The sequence below is a fragment of the Eublepharis macularius genome, chromosome 6 (genome assembly GCF_028583425.1).
Source record: "Eublepharis macularius isolate TG4126 chromosome 6, MPM_Emac_v1.0, whole genome shotgun sequence".
NCBI classification, from domain to species: Eukaryota; Metazoa; Chordata; class Lepidosauria; order Squamata; family Eublepharidae; genus Eublepharis; species Eublepharis macularius.
The window spans coordinates 104031631-104050789 of NC_072795.1; the positions used below are offsets into that span (position 1 = coordinate 104031631).

The 19159-nt window shown below is 48.7% G+C and overlaps 1 protein-coding gene across 3 annotated transcripts in view; it reads right to left on the minus strand.

Moving 5' to 3' along the window:
• STAMBPL1 (STAM binding protein like 1) overlaps positions 1-18124 on the minus strand; it is a 42944-nt gene extending 24820 nt beyond the window's left edge. For all 3 annotated transcript variants that reach the window (XM_054983448.1, XM_054983446.1, XM_054983447.1), the window contains exon 1: positions 17868-18124. The gene's annotated coding sequence lies outside the window, so the exon portion shown is untranslated. The remainder of the gene's footprint in view (positions 1-17867) is intronic.
• Between the last annotated feature and the right edge of the window lie 1035 nt (positions 18125-19159).

The following is a 19159-nucleotide window of genomic DNA, read 5'->3' on the forward strand; positions in this document are numbered from 1 at the left end:
ATATTCACAGAGACACTTCCTTCTAACAACAAATGCAATTGACTTACTGGAAGTTCTGACTACTGACCATTTGAAACATTTACCACTGTGAGGACTGCTTCAGAATGTTTGCTTCAAGATGAATATTGTGGTTCTATTTCTACTTAGAGATGTTTTCAATTATAGCACATTTCTCACATAAGGAGGTCAGGAGTTCGGCTTAAATGAGAGGGGAGACAACAGACATTCTCTGAAGAGAGTTCCAGAGCAGCGGAAGGCTTTTCTTAAACGTATGTGCTTATGGAAGCAATCCAAAGCAGGTCTGCTCAGAAATAACTCCCAGAAGAGAGTGACGAGAATGATCAGGGGTCTGGAGACTGAGCCCTACAAGGAAAGGCTGAGGGCCTTGGGAATGTTTCGTTTGGAGAAGAGGAGATTGAGGGGGGACAGGATTGCTCTCTTTAAATATTTGAAAGGCTGTCATTTGGAGGAGGGCAAGGAGCTGTTCCAGTTGGCAGCAGAGGATAGGACCCGAAGCAAAGGGCATAAATTGCATGCAGAAAGGTACCAGCTGGATATTAGGAAAAACTTTTTCACAGTCAGAGTAGTTCAAAGGTGGAATCAGCTGCCTAGGGATGTGGTGAGCTCCCTTTCATGGGTAGTTTTCAGGAAGAGGCTGGATGAATATTTGTCAGGGATGCTTTAGGCTATCCTGCATTGGGCAGGGGTTTGGACTAGAAGGTCTGTATGGCCCCTTCCAACTCTGTGATTCTGTGAACCAAGACCTAAACAGAATACACAAATTAGCTCATGGGATATTTCCAATCTAAGTCTTGGTGATGGCCAAAGGTGTGTGTCATTCAATACACAATCTTCTTCTCAGGTGATTTCGTCAAAACTACATCTACATTCTTTGTACCATCTCTGTTTCCTTCTGTAGTATTTATTGGCTTTACTTAATTGCAAATTCTGGTTGCAATGACATTCATTATTGAAATGTAAAGACTGGTATTTACATCTCTCCATTCTGTCTGCTTTATGCAGAGCTAATCATCCAGTTTCTAGACACATGGAACAAGCATTATATATACGCTGGATATTATTTGTTTATAAAATTAATTTATTCGTTGCCTCTAAACAATAATGATTGAAAAAAATTGCTTCTATTTTACAAAATCAAATCAAATGTGCAAACAATTATTTGCTTTGTTCTGCAAGTTACTTATATAGGTATGAGTGAATTTATTAGCAAGGGTTAGGGTTAATAAAGCCAAATTTATTAGTAATTTAACCAAAGCCAAAACAACATAAAGCAAACAAACACATGCTAACATTTACACAAGACATATATCTACACACACAAAAATAATACAGAATGTATAATGATGGCAGCAAACAATATTTGAATGAACAAAGTTTGTTCCAATTTTAGCTCTTAGGAAAACATAAGCTCTCATGTTGTGGGAGACAATAAATATACTTGAATATGACTTCTTTTTTTTAAAAAAACAATCAGACTTCTTTTCCAGCAAAGTACTTTTAAACAAATTGATTGGTTGCCTAAAGCTTTAAGAATTGCTCTCAGCCCAGAGTTTTGTTGCTGCATTAAATATGAAACACTGGAGCAGTGTGCCTGAAATCCACCTGTTACATTTTGAATTACCTTTAAATCAAACTGTCAGAATTCTAAGTGTATATGCTCCATCATTTCCTATATCTGCTCTTTTAAAAGCAGTTTATTTAGTCAGGGTTTCCTTTCAGTCATCACCACCACAAGTATCTACACACAAGATATTAACATTATTTTTATTTTTTCAAGTGTCCCTTTCTGTCTTCATTATGGCAGTGACACTGAATGTAAGAACGTCAGTACAGCCTGCTGGATCAGACCAGAGGTCCATTTATTGTTTCACACAGCAGTCAACCAGTTGCCCCGGAGAGCCAAACATACAGAGGATAAAGGCCAGGACTTTCCCCTGAAGCTGCATCCTAACCTAGGTATTCAGAGATTTGCTGCATCTATATATGAGATTCATTTCAGTCACCATGGCCAGTAGCCACCTCTGATCCATGAATCTGTCTAATCCTATTTGAAAGCTGATAAAATGGCAGTGCTCTAGAAAACCTTATCTCAAGCATCACAAGTTTATTTCTTTTAAAAATGAAACAAGCAGTAAAACAACTGTCCGGGTGCAGCATCTGTTTTTTACAATGTTCACCTTCATCTAACAATAAAAATAATGAAAAATACTGAAAGCACCACCACCACCACCTCTGTGCAAGCACCAAGTCATTACTGACCCACTGGGGGACGTTGCATCACGACGTTTTCTTGGCAGACTTTTGTTACTTTTCTTGGCAGACTTTTTGTTTGCCATTGTCTTCCCCAGTCATCTACATTTTACCCCCAGGAAACTGGGTACTCATTTTACCGACCTCAGAAGGATGGAAGGCTGAGTCAACCTTGAGCCAGCTACCTGAACCTGGCTTCCACCAGGATCGAACTCAGGTCGTGAGCAGAGCTCAGGCTGCAGTACTGCAGCTTACCACTCTGTGCCATGGGGCTCTTTCTTGGAACACTAATTTTTCTATATTAAGGTTACTCATGGTGGACAACTCTTTTAGCTGAAAGGGTTTATCCATATTAATTTTGACCTATAACATGAAGCCACCTGTGCACTCAGTGGCAAGCTTCCAGCTCACACTGGTTAATAGGCACAAGAAGTCTGGACAATGTCCTCTTTCAACTGAGTGTCAACCCTGGAACCTGCCGCAATATGAAGGGGTTAAAGTGTGAACACACAGGGATTTTTTAGTGCACAAGCTGAAGCAAAGGGAGATCCCCACTTCTGCTGCAAATCAACACTTGCCTTCTACTGGTCCATTGTTGTATGTGTGTGTTATGGTGCTTGAGGAAAAATTCAATGGCTCAATGGTTTAGACTAGGGATGTGCGTTTCGGCTTTCCGAATGCCGAAAGAAAGCCGAAACAAAAGTGTTTCGGCTTCTTTCGGATAAGCCGAAACGTTTTGGAGGAAGCCGAAACGTTTCGGCTTAGCCGAAAGAAAAAAAGCCGAAACGTTTCGGCTTCTTTCGGCTTTCTTTCGGCATTCGAGAATCGCCATTTTGTTTTTGCTAGCCGTTTGCCTTAGCAAGCGGCTAGCAAAATCCTGCTGGAAGCAAAGGCTTCCTGCAGGCTCTTAGAAGAGGGGAGGGGGGGAGAAGGAGTGAATCACTCACTCCTTCTGTCACCCCCCACCCATCTTGCAAAGGAGGATAGGGAATCCTGCTTTGCCTTGCAAATGCAAGGTGCAAGCATTGCATTGCACTTTGCATTTGCAAAGCAGCAGAGATTCCCGCCAAAACTAACAGGTAGGGGAGGGGGAGCAGGAGGAGGGTGACTCTTGGAGTGTGGGTGGGGAAAGGCAGGGGAGGGGGGACTTTAGGAGTCACCAATCCCTCTGCTGTATTTTCATGCCAGCCAATAGATTTAAATCTTTGGCTGAGGCTGCAGCAGGGGGTTTAAATTTGGAGCTAGACTGTCTGGAGCACCTCTGTTGCTGCTGCTGCTGACCGAGAGAGAAGAAGAAGAGAGACTGCACTGCACCTGGAGCCTGGAGGACATCTGCCTGGAGGATCAACTGTGCTGCTGGACATCCTGAGAGGACACCTGGTAGGCTTTTTTAAAATTTTTGAAAATTTTTTTGATGCTGGGCAATGTGCTGCTGTGGCCTGCCTCTGCAAAAAGGTGTTGCAGTTTATTCTTGGCATGGCCTGGGGGACAGGTTGGGCAGACAATGTTTGATGGTGGGGGGGGGGTTCAGCATTGGTTGTTGTGCTTGCCTTCTTTAAGCTTGATCTACTGTTTTAAGATTAAAACAAGAGTGTGCCAGCTTTGGGCCTACACAGGCCAGAAGCTCTGCTGGGTGTATTTGGTGCCTTTCTTCTGGCTGGCTCTCACAGTTATGCTTCACAATCTGGAATGGTGTGGCTTGTTTTTCTGTGTCTGGTCCCCTGCTTGCAAGGATTCCCAACAGGCTCCGTCCTGATCAACTGTGCCAGCCTGTGGCCCACACACAGGTATGCTGCTTTGGCTAAGGTAACCCTTTTTGGTTGCTGGCCTGGCACTCACAGTTTTGCTTCACAAAATGGAATGGTGTGGGCTTTTTTCCTGTGTCTGGCCCCCTGCTTGCAAGGATTCCCAACAGGCTCCATCCTGAACAACTGTGCCAGCCTGTGGCCCACACACAGGTCTGTTGCTCTGGCTTTGGTAACCCTTTTTGGTTGCTGGCCTGGCACTCACAGTTTTGCTTCACAAACTGGAATGGTGTGGGCTTTTTTCCTGTGTCTGGTTCCCTGCTTCCAAGGCTTCCCAACAGGCTCCGTCCTGAACAACTGTGCCAGCCTGTGGCCCACACACAGGTCTGTTGCTCTGGCTTTGGTAACCCTTTTTGGTTGCTGGCCTGGCACTCACAGTTGTGCTTCACAAACTGGAATGGTGTGGGCTTTTTTCCTGTGTCTGGCCCCCTGCTTGCAAGGCTTCCCAACAGGCTCCTGAACAACTGTGCCAGCCTGTGGCCCACACACAGGTCTGCTGCTCCGGCTTTGGTAACCCTTTTTGGTTGCTGGCCTGGCACTCACAGTTTTGCTTCACAAACTGGAATGGTGTGGGCTTTTTTCCTGTGTCTGGTCCCCTGCTTGCAAGGCTTCCCAACAGGCTCCATCCTGAACAACTGTGCCAGCCTGTGGCCCACACACAGGTCTGCTGCTCCGGCTTTGGTAACCCTTTTTGGTTGCTGGCCTGGCACTCACAGTTGTGCTTCACAAACTGGAATGGTGTGGGCTTTTTTTCCTGTGTCTGGCCCCCTGCTTCCAAGGCTTTCCAACAGGCTCCGTCCTGAACAACTGTGCCAGCCTGCGGCCCACTTACAGGCCTGCTGCTCCGGCTTTGGTAACCCTTCCCGTTTGCTGGCCTGGCACTCACTGTTTTGCTTCACAATCAGGTTGTTTATCGTTGGTGGACCTCTTCTGGACTGGACTGCACTTGGTGGACATCGGCCTGCAGATCTCTGCGTGGAGGATCAACATTGCTGGACATCTGTAGTGGTGGACTGGTAGGGTTGTTGTAAAATTTGTTTTTTGAGCTTATGTCTGCTGCTGTGCCTACCTGCGAGCATATGCTTTGGCTCGGTCTTTATGGCTTGGGCTAGGGGGGGCATTTTCTGGTTGGGCAAGAGGACATTGTTTGGGGGTTAGGGGGGGGGCAGCATTGATTGCAGTGCCTGCTTTCTTTCATGTTTCATTTGTCAAGTTTGAGTGTGGGGTGGGCTTGAACTACTGTTTCACAGGACTTAAAAATGAGTGTGCCAGCTTTTGGCCTGCACAGGCCAGAAGCTCTGCTGGGTGGATGTGTTTTGTTTTGCTGCTGGTTGGCCCTAGCCTTTCAGGGGGGGGGGGGCTGACTTGGCTTGTGCAACGGGGCCTTGAATTTTGGGGGTTGCGTGTGTGGCGTGTGGTGTTGACTCTGTTAACATTTCCAATTTTCTTGACAGCATCGCGGAGGAGAGGAGGACCAGCTGCAAGACCGCCTGAACATCGCTGGACTGCAGGACTGGTGTTAGTGAGCGAGTCCGGGTTCATATTTGGGTGGGCTTGGGGGTGGGTTCTTGCTAGCTTGGGAGGGGGGAGGCTCATCTTCAAAACACCACATCCACACCCCACACCGACATACCACAGATACATTGGTCCCGCTAAATAGTGTCTCTTAGGTAGGTAGGCCAGTTGGTAGGTGATCAGTGGATAATTGCCCTCAACATAATTATTAGGGAAACCAAGCCTAGTTTTTTTAAAAAAACTAAATAGGGACTCAGCAGGGAAAGCATTAGTGAGTGAGTGTTAGGTTTGAATTATATATATATATATATATATATATATATATATATATATATATATATATATATATATATATATATATATATATATATATATATATATATATATATATAAAAATTTGTAATAGCTGTCAATAGGCTTCCCATTAGTGCCCCCATAACTAGGTTTCCACTGCCCATCTCTGGCACCCATGGTGGTGCCAGGCCGGCCCGGGCATACTAGTGTGTGAGTGTTTAAGGCTTAGTCACCTCTGTTATTGGGGTTTAGGGCCAGCTCAATTCCAGAGGAATTCAGCTGATTGGCAGGCTCAGGTTCCCTGACATAAATAGGGTTGCTTAAAAAGGCACTTGATTGTTCATCTCCAAGTCACAGAGCCACTAGAAGCACAGATTTAGAGCAGGTTAGTTAGGTCTTGAAAACAAAGTTGACCTTTGTTTTCCAAATCTTTTCTGATTAGTTAGGGTAGATTTCGGGAGGGGAAAGTATGTCAGAGAGGAAAGCAGAGAGGGGCCCCGGGGGAAAGGCTAGGGAGAAATCTAGAGGGGAGGAGGGGAGGGGGAGGGGGACTGCTGCGGCAGCCCCCCCATCTGAGCGGAGGAGGCCCTCCCCTGCGCTGCTGCCGTTCACCAGCCTGGCTTCTGGTGACAGGAAGAGGGTTCGCAAGACTCTCTTTCCTGAGGCAGCTGCTGGAGGGCCACCCCCAACCCAGAGGCGTGAGGCAGGTGCTGGCACTGGGCGGGGGCCTGCTGCTGAGGCTCCTCCTCCTCCAGTGGTTGTGAGCCAGCTGCTGGAGGAGGGGCAGCATGCGGTGTCTCCTGGGATGGGCGCGGAGCACATGACTTTCCCTGCGCTCCCGCTCACCCCAGGAACCCAGAGGATGTTGGAGGAACTGCCCGTGAGACCCCCCCTGGGGCGGTCCACCCCAGTTTCCTCTGAGGCCAGCAGCAGACCTCTCACGGCTGTGCAGGAGGAGAGGATGCGGGAGGAAGAGGCAGAGACTGTGGTGGAAGAGCCCACATCTCTGCCCCTTCAGCCTCGTCCATCCCCACCTGCCCGGCCGAGAGTGGGACACGGTGTGTCCGGCCAGAGCACCTCACAGGAGGTGCCTCAGGGTGATCCAGAAAGCGCTTCTCCTTGGAAGCGTGGGATGCCCTTTTCCTCCGAAATCTGGAAGCACTTCCAGACAGCGGAGGATCCCCGAGCAGCCCTGTGCCTGTATTGTAGGCAGCGCGTCAGCCGTGGCAAAGATGTGCGGCATCTCTCCACGTCTGGGATGAGGTACCATATGAAGAGGCACCACCAGGCGGTGCTTCTTCGGGAGGAGGGTTCGAGTGGCGCCGCACGGCCGCCAGCTAGCCAGAAGGAGGCAGGCTCCTCTGGTGCTCTCCCCCTAAGGGTACCTGCAGGAAAGGGACGCCAAGCCTCTCTCCCGGAGATGCTTGGTATGCAGGGCGCTAGTGTGCCCAGAGAGGGGATCCGGAGGGCGAGCAGGCGCATCACGCGCCACATCGTCAATATGATAGCAGTGGATGGACAACCGTATTCCGTAGTTGAAGACTTCGGCTTCTCAGGGCTGCTCCGAGATTGCTTTCCCTGGTACGCCGTCGCTGCTCGCACGTCGTTGAGCAGATCGGTGGTGCCCTCGTTTTACAGGGCTGCCAGGGATCATGTGAAGGCACAGCTGTCCCGGGTTGCCGGGAGAACTGTGCACTTCACATCGGACATCTGGATCTGCCCAAGTGTGCAGCAAGCGTACCTCTCGCTTACTGCTCACTGGTGGGAACCCGAGTCGGTTCTGGGTGGGGGCCGGGGGGAGGTGCCTAGCACAGCTAGACAGGGAAGGATGGGAGACCGCCAGGCCGGCTACTGCAAGGCCTTGCTTCACGCCGAGGTGCTCGACGTGTCCCACACGGCGGAGAACATCGCTGCCACCTTGCGAAGACAGTTGGACGAGTGGATAGGCCAGGGACCCGCCACCGTGGGATGCATGGTGACGGACGGTGGCAAGAACATGAGGGCAGCGGCGCATCTAGTGAGCCGAGAGAGCGTCTACTGTGCCGCTCACAAGCTTCACCTAGTGGTGAGAGATGCGCTGGGGTTGGGCTCCTCGAAGGAACCCGTGGATACCCGGACCCGTGAACTCCAATTACTTATCCAGAAATGTCGGAGGCTCACGGGTCACTTCTCGCGCAGCGTGAAGGCCACGCACGAACTGCGCCGGACACAGGTCAGGACAGGTGTGCCAGAGCACGCTCTGATCACTGACGTTAGCACTCGCTGGAACTCCACCTGCGCCATGCTTGAGCGCTTGGTGGAGCAGCAGGTCGCACTCCACGCGTGGCTCTCCGAGAACCGCGGTGCGAGTCAGGTGGGTGAGTTCAGCCGGGAGGATTGGCTCACCGTCACCCAGACAGTGGAGGTCCTGAAGCCCTTCAAGGACTTCACTGTGGCGGTCTCGTCAGACACGGCGACCCTCGGTCTGGTCATTCCCCTGGTGCACACGCTCCAGAGGAATCTGGCCACCTTTGCAGACCGGGTCGCGCCCCGTGCTGACCTTGTTCCAGCGGTGCGCGCATTAGTGAGAAGGCTGCAGCAGGGCATAGCTGCCAGGCTAACTCCTCTCACTAAGGAAGAGTCATACATGTTGGCGACCGTGTGTGACCCGCGCATAAAGGGCACTTTCGCCGAGCGGGACGGGAACCTCACCCAAGCCAGAGACGGGCTCTGCTCTTGGGTGAGACGCAGGCAGGCCAAGAGGGGACGCCTGTCGGCAGGGGGGACGCAAGAGGGGCCCTGCCGTGCGGGTCCCTCTGACGCCCCCTCTGCGCAGGCCCCCCCTGCGGCCACCACCGGAGTGCCGATGGAGATGGAGATGCTCCGGTGGGCCCTCGTCCCCTCTGGGGTCGTGAGGACCGTGAGAGAGGATCCGGCGGAGGCGATGGTCAGGGACTACCTCGCGGAGCCCTGCGAGTCGCTCTCCACCGATCCGCTCAGCTATTGGGCCAGGAAGGAGTCGGTCTGGCCGGACCTCTCCCTCGAGGCGCAGCGGCTGCTCTCATGCCCTCCGACGAGCGTGGAGAGCGAGCGCGTCTTTTCACATGCGGGCGACATTGTCGGCCCACTTCGCACTCGCCTTCTCCCATGGAGAGTCGAGCAGTTGACCTTCCTGAAGGTCAACTCTCGCCTCTTCGATTTCTCAGGACTGGACTTCCAGAGTGACTGAGGTGAGCCCAACTTGTGGCCTGCATCCTCTGTGAGTCCAATCCTTTGGAATCGCGCTCTCCCCTGTATAAAACCCTGTATATAGAGTTAAAACCGGCCAGTAGAGGGAGGGTGGTTAGGAACCAGTGGCAAAGGGAAAACACCCAGCAATTTGAAAGCCCCCCCCCCAGGGTATTCAAAACATCTCCCATCACTGAGACAGACCCTGTGGGACCAAATTTATTATGAAAAATAATGCCCCAGAAACATGGATTGCTACTGGAGGGAGAAACAGGTTAGATAGGGATTGCTTAGGTGTTTTTATCAGCTGAAATCTTTGTAAAAAAAAAATGAAGAAGAATTGTTGTACTGTTTTTTAAAAGTTGATGTACTGTTCATGTAAAAAAAAGAAAAAACCCAAAAAAAACGTTGTGATTATGTTTTTTAAAAGTTGATGGAATGTTCATGTTTAAAAAAAAAACCAAAAAAAATGTTATTCTGTGTTTTCTGAGTTGATGGACTGTTCACGTTTAAAAAAAAAAAAACCAAAAAAAAATTGTTGATGTTAATGTTGGGTTTGCACGGTTGGGGGATGCGGGAAGAGTGGTGGATGGGCACCGGCCAATGATGATCTCTCGCAGATGTTCCCAGGTAAATTCTGAGGCTGGTGTGGGGGTGGGGGGAGACCTCTGCAGAACTGCTCCAGAAATACCATTGTCCAGTGCCTTGGAAGTGCCCAGTTCAGCTTTTTGTGTCTGAACTGAAAGCACAGCCACAGGAAATGACATAGGTTCTGCTGGACCCTGTTGCAGTGGTTGACCCCCATTAAGTTGTTTTATGGAGGGAGAGTTGTATTAGGCTGGTAGTTATGATCATCTTGTCTAGTGTGGGCTTCTGTTTCCATGCCCTGTTGTGCCCGCTCACTATGTAACCTGTGGAAATGTTCAAAACTTTACAGTTTGTCCATTTCAAAAGAAAAATTGTTTTTAAGATTCTCTGATGTGTAGTTAATTGTGTTGTGTTGTGCTGTGAGGGACAATAAGTGTAATATGTTGTGTGATTTGTTGACCACTTGTAATTTGAAAATGATAAAATAAAGTTTTTTTTAAACTTAATGATTGTGTGTCTGTGTTCCCTTCTTTGATGGGAGGTTGGTTCCCAGCATAGGGAACAATGGGGCAGGCTGGCCAGCCTGTTCCTGGGGTACTGGGTGTGGGGCAGCTGAGGGTGGTTTTGGTTCTGAGAGGGGCTGAGTGGAGGATTTGGGTCTGTGTGTGGCAGCTGGGGTGGGGGAACTGGTTTTGTGTGGGGCTGTAAGGAGTGGACTATGGGGGATGAGAGCACTGGTCGTCCTTTGTGCCCAAGTAGGCCCCTGCTACTGTCCTGGTGTGGGCTTCCATGCCTCTATCAGTTGCTGGCCCTCCTTTGCCATCTTTTTCTGAAATTTTCCTAGGGCTGCCAAACTCCTGGTTGGGCTTGGAGTTCAGGTTAGAGAGAGTAGTTCCCTAGAGAAACTGGCTGCTTCCAAGGGCAATCTCTTTAGAGGGCAAATGTGGACCATGGATTCTGGGGGAGATCCCTACTCAGATTTCCCTTTCCACAAGTCCCACCCCCAAATTGCCAGTAACTTCCAAGGCCAGAGTTTGCCACCCCAGAGAGATCCCGTTCCCACCCTCTTAGCCTTGGAATGAAAGTTGTAGCCCCCATGGAACACTTCCAGGTTCCTGATTCCAAGCTCAATGACACCAATGTAAGACAATCCAGACCTCCATCAAAAATGGATTTTAAGTAGCAGTGGGATTGGGCTGCATTTCAGTCATTCACATATCTGGTTGTGTACCCAAACATTTAGCTTATGTTTTTTAAATCAGCGTATGGCACTTAAAGACACTTTTAAATGGTTTTAAAAACATATTTTTATTATGAAGTATTTAATGTGGCATTGCTCAAGGGCAGGCCTTTTGGCCAAATGAGCAGTATCAGTACAGTAAAATTTAGACAAAGCTCATAGGAAGAAAACGCATTCATACTGTTAAGTGGGAAGAAAGTTTCAATTTACATGTACCATGGACTCCGAAAAAGACATGTAAGTGGCATCCAGACCAAATCAGGCCTGCTTTCTCCCTTGAAGATATCAATTGATGATAGTGCTTATGTCACATCATGAGAAGACAAGGTTCACTAGAAAAGACAATAATGCTAGGAAAAATTGAAGGCAGTAGGGAAAAGAAGAATACCCTAGATGTGGTAGATTGACTTCGGTTTGCAATACATGGACAAGGTTTTTCGGATATTTTGGAGCTCAATAATTCTAAAGTACACCATAAGTGATTTGAATGCATAAAACATACAGACACATACACATAAAATGTATATACCCCCTCCCCACCAAATTAAAGGTTTATCTTATGCCCCGGTTTTCTCCGCCATGGGAACCTATAGTGGTTTACACATTGCTGTTCTCCCTTGATTTGTTTCACCCTCATCACAACCAGGCTAACAATAGACAGCTGCTCCATGCCTCACATTGGGAGTGACTACATCCACCGATGGCCTTCTTAGTTGTTGGAGGGGGTGGAGGGGGGGGGGGAGGAAGGAAACAACGCACTCCAGCCCACTCTATCTGGGGCCTAGGTGACCAAATTGCTTGGCCTTGGCAAGGAGCCAGTGGTGGGGCGGCACTGGTTCTGGGGCCCCGTCCAGAACATTTGTCCAGGGCCCCAAAATCACCTAGACTGCCTCTGGAAAACACAACACAATTGTTTACTTAGGCTGAGCCAAGAACATCCATCAAGCCTACAAGGCACAGAATCAGAGTCTGCCAGATTCTAGACCAACACTCTAGCCATTGCACTACAGTGGATATCTAAAAATTGTTCATACCCCCACCAGCAACTTGAACATTTTTCTCCAAAAGGCACACAACTTAGCTGGGTCTCAAAAAGGACTATGATGCATGGGCCTGTCAATGCATACTGTTACTAAGGCTCTGGCCGGGGGGAGGGGGGCATTGTGCCAATGCCACCCTGGCTTTGGAAGGGGACAGTAAAATAGAAGAAATAATCTAGGTTCAGTGCCTCCCCCCCTTCTCTGTCTCTCTCTCTCTAATGTGTGTGAAAACATTACTGACAGACTATACCATCACTGAAGCCTACAGGATACTTAGGGACTGTTCACACACGCATGATCATTTCATGGCAATGCTCTGGCATGATGATGTCTGTTCTAGGAAGTGATGTGATCATCACACAAGGCTGGGGAGCACGCACAATTCACAGCAGGCAGATTTGGGCCACAAGTGATCCTGCTTTGGCCTATAGGGCCCAAATCAGCCCACTGCAAAGCACAGGAATACTCTCAGGGCAGCCAGATGACATCAGTGACATCACGGCAGCAGCCCCAGGAGCGTACCTTGAAGGCTCATTCCCTGACTTTCCCCCCTCCAGCCAGGTAAGCAGTGACAGGGGGTGATAGATGAGAGTGGGGGATCCCCCACCAAGGGGAAACGGATCCCTAATTGTGTCTGAGGTTGTGGAAATCAAATGGGTCATCATTACCTCCATATTGCTTCTGTCTTTGAGGGACTTACATGCACATTATATTTAACTCCAGATTTCTTGATTGTCAAGGAATGCATGTGGTGGGGGGTGGTAGGAAGGGTGGGAGAAGGGCCCCTGAGGGTAAGGGTGGCATTTGGCATGCAAAATGCCACCCCTGGCAAGACAAGCCTCCCCCAGCTGTCAGTGGTAGAGATGAGAGCAGAGCACCTACTTGGGGAGGCCATGAAATGCCCCCCCCCCAAGTGGGAGCAGGCTGAGCCTTGGTGGGGGGTGGGAGGAAGGGTGGGAGAAGGGCCCCAGAGGGTTGGGGGGGGATTTTGTTGCAGTGGTTCCCCCCCATTAAGTCGTTTTATGGAGGGAGAGTTGTATTAGGCTGGTAGTTATTATGATCATCTTGTCTAGTGTGGGCTTCTGTTTCCATGCCCTGTTGTGCCCGCTTACTATGTAACCTGTGGAAATGTTCAAAACTTTACAGATTGTCCATTTCAAAAGAAAAATTGTTTTTAAGATTCTCTGATGTGTAGTTAATTGTGTTGTGTTGTGCTGTGAGGGACAATAAGTGTAATATGTTGTGATTTGTTGACCACTTGTAATTTGAAAATTATAAAATAAAGGTTTTTTAAACTTAATCATTGTGTGTGTGTTCCCTTCTTTGATGGGAGGTTGGTTCCCAGCATAGGGAACAATGGGGCAGGCTGGCCAGCCTTCTCTGCAGGTGGTGGGGGGGTCAGGGGGTGGTTGTCTGTGTGCCAGGGCAGGTGCTCTTTCCCAGGGACGATTTGGCACTGCCACCATTGTGGCACCCCTGGTCTGTGCGGAATTGCGCTGGGAAAGAGAGTTTAGGGGTTCCCAAAAGGGGAGGGCAGGCCAGCCTGTTCCTGGGGTTATGGTGGGTGTGGGGCAGGTGGGGGTTGATTTGGGTCTGTGAGGGGCTACTGGGGGGATTTGGGTCTGTGTGTGGCAGCTGGGGGGGAATTGGGTTTGTGTGGGGCTGTGAGGGGTGGACTTTGGGGGCTGAGGGGACCTACTTGGGGAGGCCATGAAATGCCCCCCCCAAGTGGGAGCAGGCTGAGCCTTGGTGGGGGGTGGGAGGAGGGGTGGGAGAAGGGCCCCTGAGGGTAAGGGGGCATTTTGCATGCAAAATGCCACCCCTGGCAAAGGAAGCCTGCCTCTTCATTTTTCCCCATAGGAAATAATGAAGAAAGATTAGCAGCAGCATGCTAACAATATGCTGCTCCTTCGCTTTCTTATGGGAGGATGGGGGGACCTGCTTTGGGGGGCCATAACATGGCCCCCCAAAGTCCAATCTGTCTGAAACTTGGGTGGTTGTTAGAGAAGGGTTAGAGGAAGGTCCCCACCAATTTTGGGCTTATTCGGTGGGAAAATGCCTCCTCCAGGCGTCCTGGAAGACGGAGGCATTTTCCCATAGAAAAAGCCGAAAGAAAGCCGAACGAAAGCCGAAAGAAAGCCGAAAGAGATTCTTGTTTCGGCTTTCGGCTTTAATGATAGAGATTCTTGTTTCGGCTAATGCCGAAACAAGAAAGCCGAAAGTTTTTTCCTTGCACACCCCTAGTTTAGACTAGGAGGGGGAGTAATGGTTGATAGAGTTTTTGGTTGTGCAAAAATAGCTGTCCCAGATCCTCATATCCCCCCCCCCCTCCAAAAACCAGCATGCTACACATGTGGCCAATGTGCATGCAACAGATCAAAACTCATGAAAACAAACAAACGGACAAGTTTCAAGTCAACACCAACCCACCTGGAACAAACTAGTAATGGAACAGTATTATTCTGGAATCCCCAGAACTGGAACTGAAATTTTCTTAGTGCACATCCTAACTATGGGTTCCATGATTCCAAAGCAGCATTTTTGCTGGCACTTTATTACTTTTTTGTGAAATTAGCCCTAAATTATCCTGTCACTGTTGCAAGATCCCCATAAACTCAAGAGCCCCCCTTTAATCCCAATCTAGCAGTAAAACTAGTGTTAGAAATGGGCTGCTGTTTATAATAAAGCTATTCTCAATGCCACCAGAAAAATGCACACACTAAGTGGTAGATGAAATACACCTTTCATCTTTAAATGCACAATAGTCACAAATAAGGGGCAAAGCAATTTAGCAGGGGTCCCCCAGGGCCTCTTTGGAATTCTGAGAAGGGGTGCCACCTCAAAATGATTTCATAAGGAGGGAGAGCCAAATACAATACCTCCTTCTTTGCTTTGCAAAAGAATCACCAAAGAGGAATAAAAAGCAACGAATGAAAGCCTGGAAGTGGGAGAAAGAAAAGAGGGAATAAAAAGAAAGCTGAAGGGGAAATGGAACCACAATCGCAGGTATTTATATCAGTCCTCCTGATTCTCCAGTGGCAGTGGCTGCTATTACAGCAGTGGAAAACCCTTTCATTTCCATGAAGGCTGCCAGGAATAAGCACTGCCTTGCAACAGCCCTATCAAGTTTCTGAAAACATTGGCAGGCACTAGGATGGGTACTACTGGGCACCATGCATCCATGGGTGCCATGCTGGGGAACCCTGCAATATAGTTAAATCATGCAGAACTGAAAATACAGACTCTGCAGGAAGGAAGCAGTTACCTCATGTTAATATGAATAGCTTGCTCACCTGTTTAAGAGGTGCCAAGTCCAAGCTTATCTTCTCCACAATTTATAAGGGTCAAACTACACTTTACGTTGGCAGTTTACACTTCAAAGCAGCTGTGCAGAAATGGTGGTTTAGATTAGGGCTGTAGCAATGGGAAATTAATTCCCACCCACCCTATGCAGTTTCCTCAGTTGAAACCCACACTACTCAAGCTCCAGTATGGGGAGAGGACAAGCAGGTACAGGCTATACATACAGTCTTGAGTGCTAAATGCTGAGATCCACGGCTGGGGACTATGCACATACAATACTTTGTGTGCATTGCTTTATTCCTACAGGAGATGCATGCATCTAGCCCAAGTTAAACGGATGGGATAAGTTAGCTGTGGTATGTGAAACTGGCTTGCTTCTCCACATACATCATTCTGAAAAAAATGTGCTGTTGATTATGAATTAATCAAAGAATTAATCTGTTACTCTGATGGGTGGTGATTTTCTGTCACCATGAAAAACTGGTCATGTCCACAGAAAGACATGACCAGTATCTGAAGAAGTGACCTGTGGCTCACCACAAATTTTGTTAGTCTTAGAGGTGCTATTGGACTCTTGCTCTTTTCTACTGCTATAGGCAGACTAACATGGCTACCTATCTTGATCTATCACAGGAAGACCGTTGCACAAGTTCCAGTGAAATAAATGGGGTAAGTTAGCTGACAGAGGGAGGGGAAAGATATTATATGACTGTTTCTAGTATGCACATCTGTTCCAGCTGCCCAACGTACATGCTAGCTGAGTTTAGTATATATTAGAATGGCCCCACACTTAGTGAGTCACATCAAACAGCCCTCAATCACATTTCAAATTACGACAATATGCCAATATTCACTAAACTGATGTTCTCAATAGACTGCTGAATTAGGACTTATTCTGAATTAAACACACCTAAGACTGGAATACTAAATTTCTTATAATCCTAAAATGTTTCCAGGGCTGGCCACTGAAAGATACACATTAGCATGATTATGGGAAAATAAATAAATATAGGTCCAATATTTATTTTATAAAGAACATCCATTTGAAATGGAATACATTGTTTCAATCTTAACACTGAGCTTTACTCATCTAATTAATCCATGTAAGGCAAAAAAATCCCAGTATAAAAAATAATGAGTGCTTTAATCACTGGAACTCAAGCTTCACAATTTCCATAACAGTAGCTACTGTTTCACAATATCCTCTGCAACCTATGATTTAATGACTTTTTTCACCCTGGGCTACTGACTTTCTCCAGATGATGATGAGTTTCCTCAGGGGCTGCTTCTGTCCTAGAATCATATCACTGATTTCAATCCCTAATCATATGAATTCTTTTGAGGGATTTAAAGCAGAATGGTCACCATTTATTTTATGTGATTTTTATAGTAAATCACCTTTGAATGTAATTCTCCTATAAACACATTATTCTAAGTTAGTTTGGGTTCACTTTTCTATATCAAAGGACAACCTGTGATTTTAGATTTTAGTGACTGCCATTGCTTTCTTCAGCATTTTTGTACACTGGCCATGTTAGCCATGTTTTATGACAGATGTTGGCAACATGGACCCTCTAGGAAAAAAAACAGCACCTCAAGCAAACATCTTCACAGTGCCGCCTGACCTTACTTATTTACTTGATTGCTTTGGCCTCCAGAAAAGCAGTGAAAGCCCTCATGATGCATTCAAGGCCCTAACGATAGAAATGACAAGCCCTGCTGAGATCAATAACATAGCTATGAAACTGCTGAGAGCAGGCAAAGAGAAAGCTGCAGCCCAGGGAGAAGAATGAGCTAGAACGGAGATGCAGTAAAATCCTTAGAGCAGGCACAACCTGCCACTGAAAGAGGAAAGCCTATTTAGGGGTGGGTGGGGGGTGGACGACATATCTCAAGCGGCTGGGAGATGACGGGATGTGCCCAGCGGCTATTACAACCAAACGAGTTGTGCCTATTCTACACAGCTGCACTACTGTGAAAAGTGGCAGTTGCGGAGGGGAAATGAATTCTCTTCTGTGGATCTGTTATGAGCTGGAATTAGTAGCCCCTTCCAACGACACTTTAAAAACTGCAACAGGGTTTCAGGTCTATCACATCTCAAGAGCCATCTTTTTGCTTGCCCTTCGCTTCCAGATCAGCAGCTTCGGAGGTTTTCATCTCAGCTGGCCGAAAACTAGCACTGCTTTAGGAAACAGACTGAGCAGGGGAAATCCTCACGCCAGATCCCGCAGCCCTTCCCGCTCCCCTAAACTCCGGCTTCTTTGTAACCGCGATCCCCAGTCCTTGTCTTAAGGAAGAACAGCGTCTGTGGCTGCCTCCATCAAGACCTAGAAACGGCAAGATTCTGTGTTCTAGAAAGATAGGAAGGCTCATTATTGGTTCAGACTGGCCTTCTGCCTCCATCGCCAGCTAGCCACACGCCCCGAGAGCCTTGCGCCAAGCTTGGCGGGCCGCGAGAGAAACCGCCCAAGCCCCACCCCGCACGTTTGCCCCCAGCGCCAGCCCCTCCCCGTCCTTCGAGGCAAGTGCCTCTGCCGCAAAGGCAGCCGAGGCGCCTTCCTCTTTCAGCTCAAGAACGGACAGGCCGACGGCAGGCTTGCTTACCACAAAGCCATTTTGCTGGGCTCGCGTAGGCGCGGGAGGCTGCCTGGCCTGCGCTAGAACGACCCGTCGCTGCTGCCGTTGCTGCAGCAGCTGCCGCCACTTATGCAGCGGCCACAATAGCAAACAACGCGAGCGGCAAAGCCCGGCCCAGCGGCAGCCACTCGCCGCCTCTTGCCTCCGCCTTTCCCTAATCAGCGACAAGCCGCTGGGAGCCAGGCGCGCGCTAGCTTCTCCTCACGCGCCGCTTCGGGGGCAAAACGCCGCTTCCAGCCCGAGCCTCGTCTCGCCGGGAGAGTCTCGGTTTCTCCCCTCAGCGAGGAGGCTGGTTGGAGGGGAGGTGCTTGGTGCCACTCGCGCGCACCCCAAGACCACGGCACCCGCGATAGGGTGGGGCCTCCTGTGCCGCCCCCGAGAGAAATGAGAAGCACGACCGGGGATGTGGAGGGTCGCAGTAAGAAGCATAAGCCCGCCTTGGGTGCTTTCTCCTCCCCCCGAGCTTCTCCGGACGTCGCCTCTAAGCTCAGATTTAGCCCCGCCAGGCTTTTGAGAGCCTTCTCAGCAGCGGGCACAACAGACGAACCCAATTCGAGAGTTTGGTTTAGAATGAGGCAGCAGAGTTCTGAAGTGGTAGAATGGGCTTGCCTCACTTCACACTGTAGGGGAGGGTTTTTCAAAGACCCCCTCAGTAATTTCCAGTAAATGGAAAACGAGACTAGTGTATCATGAGCTAGCCAGAACCTTCCTTCCTGACACACATTTGCAGGGAGGAAGTAGGGTGTGTTTATAACTGGAACATTAAAAAAATGTGACCTGCAATCTCAAGTAGTACAACCCACTTTGCCCTCCCATAGTGCAGGCCATGCTGAAGAGGCAGATCTCCCCCCATATCTTTTGCAGCTTAAGCTGGTAGGATGAAAACTGTAGGCAGGGAGCCAAGCCTAATGATGCCCATCATGGCACTGTTGGACATTGTGGTGCCCAATGTGTTTCTTGTCATCTTTCTACTTGAGGAAGAAAATATCAACTGGATCTTGGAGTGAAGAAACCGAGCTTTGGGTTGTTGCCTACCTGCTAAACTAACAAAGCATTGGAATTAAAGCCAAGCAGTAACTATCCCCCAAAGAACCAAGTCTAGCTTTCCTCTGCCTCCACAGTGCCAAAGGTCCTTTAGAAGAGATTGGGAGGCATTACTCCTTTGATTCTGCAGAGAGTGACCATCCTCTAGCAGCTGCCTTTGACATATGAAGATGCTTGGCCTCAAGTTTTTTGATGTGTAGCCATTTTGTGATGGT